Genomic DNA, 7,109 nt, shown 5'->3' on the forward strand with positions numbered 1-7,109 from the left:
TCTCATTAGCTAATCACAAACTTTGGTGGGAAGTAAGACAATTCCCATTTGTTTATTCAAACCATAACTCTTTTATTAGATTCAAAGCATTGGTTATTCCGGACAATATTACATCGAACCATAACAAATTGAAAATGCCTTTGAATTATACTATTTCTAATACATCCCAATTTCATTCTGAGACATTTAGGTGAGGTCAAAGTGAGGGTTGTTGTCCAAAACCAAGTCATCAATGGTTGAATCATCTCTAACCAATTTAAAATGAAAACCAATGGTGAATGTTTTAAAATGTGTCAGTATCCACGTTGGTTCTGGCTCTGGCCCAAATCCATTAGTTTATTTCCGCCAATCCGAACATTTACCACTATCAAGGCAGGTTCCAAAGATGAGAGCAAGAGGCGGTGCGATTCTGATTTAGTCCAGGAATAACCACCACATGCCGGGAATAGCAGGGTGGCCACAATATGTGGGTTGGGATATGTTGTGTGGCCACCCTGCTGTGTATATGTGTTTATACCAGTGTAATTATATATTTTCTAAGTCCTTCCATTGGTAAAGGCTTGTAGGCGTATTTTATGTCCAGCCTGCATGTGTTACGACTCCCCTTCGCACTCATGATTGGTGGGGCGTGTGGAGGGCTTGCTGAAAACCCAGTGAGTGACATTATTCTTCATCATATCAGATCCCAGATCTCCAGTGCTCGGGCTGAGCTAGCAGACTGTTGTTTTGGGCTAGACTAATGTCGGTAGGTGGTTTTGTTTTCCTCTCTTCTCTACTACTGATTCTAATCACAGTTTGTCCAGCTTCAGCTTGTGTCCAGTTGGTACACACTCTGGGGGAGGACAGATAGAGGTCAGCATCAATGTCTGCCTGCTGGTCCCTTATCCTGCTGTGACCACACACACACACACACATTCACACATACATACATGAACAAAAACAGAGGCAGAATCAGACACAAACGTCATCACGATCCTGATTAATCTGAGTTTGTTGGCGGACAAAGTTCTGAATGTGTTTGATAACAGACAGGAAGCCAGTGTGTTCTAGTGGGTCTAAGCTGGATCAGCCTGTTTGGCACATAGCAGTCTTCGTTTTCTTTTTCTTTTTTACTGGAAAGCTTTGCTTGCATTTCCAGACGTAGAATTATCCTCAACCTATTAGCAGCGGCTCCACATGACTTAAACTAATCCTGATCCAGAATCCTTACCTGAGGATGGGTTTGATTTAAAAACAAAACGTTGCGATTGATTATACTAAACTGTTAAAAGGAGAATGGCAGCGTGTTAAAGACCATGGACTGCCACTGGGCCCTGTAGGAAGGCTGGGTGTTATGTAGGCCGCCTAGCAGCCCGTGTTGAATCCATGCCATACATACTTTAGCAAAGCCATCTGCCACACTCCATTTTCCTCCCCCTGCTGGTGGAAAACCCCTGAGCCAAAGACGACTTTTATGGTTTGGGCCTTCTGCTCTTCTTTACAACCAAACGCATGTGTTCAACAGGTCCAGTCTCAGCCTCGGGGATAGCAAGTGGACCAAATGTAATCCTTAACTTGTCTCGGGCACCAACTTTTCCAAGACATCTGATAGGATTACCACTCCTGGATCGGATTAAATCAAAGGTTGTTCCAAATATAAAAGGTTTGGGATTCTGATCCTCCGGTTAGGAATAAGGATTTGGTCATCCTTGTCCTTATTGGGAGGCATACAAACCTTGTACCATACTAGCCTCAGGATTCTGATCCTTTGGAGAGGAATGAGGATTAGAAAATCCAGATCAACTATAGCAAGTGATTGTAGGTTGTTTTGTGTTTTTTAAAACACACCTAGTGAGCAACTGAGATATCTTGATTAAAAGAATATGGATTATCCTGAACCTAACCAAATGTGACTTTAGAAAGGATAATAATGTTTATTTTTCATCATGCAGCTTTATTCATTTCTGTTTAAATATGACAGTCTACTATCAGTACCAACATCTGTTCAGTGGGAGACAATGTATACGTCTGTTATAGCATTGAAAATCTGGATTCTGTCATTCTTAATATGATGTGGTATCTGGATCAGAATGATCGGGTCTGATACTGTCTCAAAATTGTGAAATCATCCTGGAAAGCAAAAAGATGTCTATATTAGTAATCAGCTATATTAGTAATCAGCAATATTAGTAATCAGCTAGAGAAATTTTTCAGAACCTTTAGGACATTTTTTCACCAGAATGAGTTGGATTTTGTAAATCCTGTGATATTCTTGTTAGGGCTTTCAGAGAAAAGTAATCAAGACACCTCAGAAGAAGTAAAGCCGATTATCACCACCTCCAAACCGCAATTATATGTCCATAACTAGCGCACAGCGCAGAAGTAGTACACAAGCCTGGTTTGAGAGATTATCAGGCTGGCGGTGTGAGCACCGCTCCTTTCAACTCCCAATGTTGTAAGGTAGTAATACCTAGGTTGTGGTGTAAGGATGAGTATATGGGTAATGTTAGCATGCCATCGGATTCATTTGAGATTATGTGGCCCAGACACAGAATAATCCCCTTATCTACATACTTACCTGTTCTACAACTGACAGGGATCCTGCCCCGTGGGGCTCATTACACCTGTCTCTGTCCAGCTGAAGCAAATCCCCCCTAATGTGTCATCAGCACAGGCCAGGCAGCTTTGCACCTGACACCATTCTGCTTATCTGCTGCTGAACCTCCATTATATAAAGCATATAGCATTATCCCAAAAAGAAATTCAGCAACTGCTTCTAATAGACACACTTAATAGAAAACAAGGGATTGCACTGATATATAGTCTCCAAGTAACATGGTGTATAAGATATCTATCCATCTCAACTACAATCTGACAATTGTGGGGTTAAAGTGGCATCTCTCGCATCACCATTGGGCAAACACCCCTGGGAGAACCACCTGGCACATGGCTGCAAAATGGGGTCTTTGAACGGAGCTCAGCTGCTACCCATGATGAGGCACACCTGTGCCAAATCAGGCCTCGTCAGGGGGATGTTAACCCATCCCAGAATAGCAACTCTGGGCAGAGAAAAAAAAAAAAGGGTAAAGGTAAAGCTGAATACCCTTGCATGAATAAAAGTAAAAGTGCTGAGGCAGAGACATTTGTATTTCATGTTTGTTTCATCTTCTGATAATGTTGTATGTCAGCAAGGACGTTAGCAAGCATGGGGTAAAAAGTGTTTTAAACGCTTACCGAGTAAATCTAAATATACTAATTTACTATTCAGTAAATTGCATACACCAGACATGCATTATTCTAAGGTTAAATACAATCATAAAGTGGCTGCTTTGAATCCTGAATGCTGATTGGCTGATATCCTTGGTATATGAGACTTTATACCTCAAATTACATTGGTAGCCAGTTGTAATAGCAATAAGACTTAAGGGGGGTTCTGTTATGTCCAGATATACTGGCCATATTCCACACTGCATTGTGCCTTATTGTTTAAATATATTTCTATGTTAATTTTCATAAAACTTTTATTTTCCACCTTCAACATAACCGGTAGCAAGAGAGTCAGGGAAAATTGTACTTATTAATTCAGAAAGCAGCTTATTAGATGGACATTGTACAATGATGACAGGAACCACAATGCTTTCCAAGTTGTCACATTTCTTTTCATATCCGTGTATATACAAGTAACTCATACACCTTGTCTAGTGTGTCTCATGAGCTGATTTATAATAATAATAATACAATAATAATTGTTCAACTATACATAGAAAACAGAGGAAATTATCAGATTTTCATACTGTACTAGCATTAGCTACTTGTAATGGAAAGTTGGGTTCTAAGAGATTAGAATCATAGAAATAATGAATGGGGAATCGTAGCTCTTGCTCCAAGCGGTTCCTATATAATAATCATATTTTCAGTTTCAGTTTCGTCTATAATCAAAAACACTCAAAATGCGTAAAAAAATGTCAGCAACTATTTGCTTGCTAATTCAATTCCAAAATAAACGTAAGGATTAAGTCATTTTAATCATTATAGAAAGCTACGATTAACAATCTAGCTAGCGTAGCTAACGTTACTAAGCTAAACACTTAAAGCACACGTACATTGCAAGCAAGCAAGTTTATTTTTATAGCACAATTCATACATCGAAGCAATTCAATGTGCTTTACAAAGAAAAATATATGGAATACAATAACATAAAAAAAATACTCAAATGAAAACATCAAAACAAATGAATACATCATAAAAATAAAACATACAATAAGTAAACATAAAATAAAATTTATAAAAACATAGGATGCTATAAGGCTAAACAGTGTGGTTACGTTTAAGTGCTCAGTCATAGGCACGTCCGAAGATTAGTATTTTAACCTGGATTAAAAAATGTATGATACGTTTGGGGACGTTTAAGATCTTTTGGTACTTTATTCCAGTTGTGTACAGCATAAGTGCTAAACCCAGCTTCTCCATGTTTAGTTTGGACTCTGGGCTCTACTAGCTGACCTGTGTTCATGGATCTAAGAGCCCTGCTCGGTTTATATTCTTCAAACATATCAGAAATGTACACATTAATACTTATAAACATATTTTATTACTTGTTCAGAAAACTATAAATACACCACAGGAAAACAAGATATCCCTCAAAAAGCGTATGCATTCTTGCATGAATTCGAACAGCCGTATGTAGCCTGCAGTACTGGAGACATGACGTAAACTGCTCCACGCCTCTTCTGCAGTTACGCAAAATCTCGCGAAATGTAAGATATGTGTTTAGAAACCAATTTTTTCTTCGATATATCATACAACAGAAAACCGATTAATTACCTCAAATTTAAAAATATATTTGTTATTTTGTGCTTCATATTTACATAATTCATGCTTAAACTGTTTTACTTTCCTTACTTTCCTATGTGTAGTATTCAGACGGGGGTGTTAAAGGTGTTTGAAATGTGTAGTAAGGAGTCAGGAACTAGCATATGTGCTTGTGGCGAGACCGGAGAGTGGGGTCAGTCAGGTTTACGACTGGTGCGGCTTATCTCAGCCGCCTCAGCAGTAATATTTTCTGTAAAACCATAAATGCCCGGACACAGAAGGCGGCCGCGGGGTGAAACTATTCTGCCTAAATCAATTTTGAAAGTATTTTACCCACTAGCAAAATAATATAGAGTCAAGTAGGGAAGTGCGTTACATGTATTTGGAAAAAAACGTATTTAACCTTTTTAATTTTTAGGATTTCTTAACTGGTTTAAAATACTGTTCAATATGATTAATAAATCGGTCGGATGAAAACAAGCTTGCTCATTCGTGAGGGAATCAGGAAACATTTCGGTAGTCTATAGTTTCTTTACAGTGATAATTAAAATATAATTTTTACGAAAGGCTTAATGCATCATTTTATAACGTTACAATGTCCAATGTTACTAGACTTTCTTCTAAATCCAGCAGCTTTTTTTCGATATGGTACAACACGAGTCTTCGTATATTCTAGCCTATATAGACCATAGGCAACCCCAGTTCAGTTATCCCCGTGTTGATATAATTGTAACCCACAATGCAGTGCGCGTTTTCATTTTGAATAGTATATATCTAAGAACAAACAAACGGAACAAAATCCTTGTTTACATTATTGTAGTATTTTATTATAAATATGTTGCGTATCGGTATATATTGTTTAAACTAACTTTTTATATATAACCGTCACTGGAAAAATCATTACGGTGAGAGTCCTCCCACCCGATCCTGTTAGTACGTTAGCTTTGCGCAGTGGCAGTATCGTAGCCTATGAGGTTTATCCGAGGCGCGATTATTGCTAGTTGAAAACTTTACCCAATACCCCGCTGAGACGACTTGCAATATAGTCGGCTTAGCAATTTTTGACGGTCTCTAAGGAGACTGATCTACTTGTGAAAATTAATCTCGATTGAAATGTCGTTGGACCTGAATGATGTTTCACGGTCTCAGTGAAGTAGTGCTGTTATATGTGACCGTCCGTAGTGACGGATGTTTTTTTGGTTTGTGTAGATTTCCTTCACAAGTTCCCCGAAGTGTGTAATGCCATCCCAACTGTTCACCATTCTGTATGCAACGTATTGTCATACATCATAAGGACCAGGAGGTGCCAGTATCAACCAACAAACATTCATTTTGCAGGGACATTCAGCAACCACGTGAGGGCATCATTACACTGTGTGAGAACGTGTCATTCATACCATATGTAGTATGTATTACAACATCATGCATAATAATTTGACATTTAGCAGATACTTTTATACACAACAGCATGAAGTAGTGCTATTCATGGACACATTATATTAATTACCACTTAATTCAGATGGTGTATGATTCAAGACATTATTCATTAAGTGTGTTCTTTTATCCCAAGTCTGATTCACTGCTTAGTCTTGTCCATTCTGAAGGGTTTCAGAAAACAGACAAATAGAAGACAGGTTTCCTCTTTCAGGAATCCGATAATGCTATTTTGTTTTTACTACCATTAAAAGTTAGTGCAACATTTGCAGGAAGAGTACAGATATTGCTGCGTTTAGTACCTCATCCAGACTCTGCCAATGGTTACTCACGTAACCCTGGTTCTATGAACTAAGTGCATACTTTCCCTGTAATTTATTTTCTAACCTAATTTTCAAATTAAGATACCCCAAATGTGGTTACAACCAATCGTTTTCAGAAAGGCTACATTAGTCAAAGCGTGTTCAGTACTCCTATGCCAATCAGTAGGGTAATAAGTGGGTTGACCCTGATTGCAGTTGTATATGATGAAAAGGATTATCGTCTTTCAGGGATGGGCTTTTTCACAATGAGGATGGCAGCTGCACCACCATAATTCAGGTGGCTCCTCAGAAAGATGCCGGGACAAGAAATAATGAACAGCAGGCTACTTAAAGGCTACTTATAGCACACACATGCAGAGCAACTTTAAAATTGTAATCTTTCAGCAGATGCTTTTATCCAATTTCCAGGAGCAAATATAGGGTCAAGGGCCTTGTTCAATAGAGTTCTCACATTATGATTAAAATGAAGCTAACTTTTTGTTAGTGGCCCAGTACTAACTTCAAGGCTACATGTAGCCACGTGGCGCACTCTTATTTACTCTCAGTCATTATCAACACCCA

General features: G+C 38.5%; 1 non-coding gene across 1 annotated transcript; it reads left to right on the forward strand.

Moving 5' to 3' along the window:
* Positions 1 to 5,731: 5,731 nt before the first annotated feature.
* On the forward strand, positions 5,732 to 5,871 carry LOC114829663. The gene has a single exon (XR_003777537.1). It is a non-coding gene; the product is annotated as a U4 spliceosomal RNA (small nuclear RNA).
* The last annotated feature ends 1,238 nt before the right edge of the window (positions 5,872 to 7,109 follow it).

This window comes from Esox lucius, chromosome 19 (genome assembly GCF_011004845.1).
Source record: "Esox lucius isolate fEsoLuc1 chromosome 19, fEsoLuc1.pri, whole genome shotgun sequence".
Taxonomy (NCBI): domain Eukaryota; kingdom Metazoa; phylum Chordata; class Actinopteri; order Esociformes; family Esocidae; genus Esox; species Esox lucius.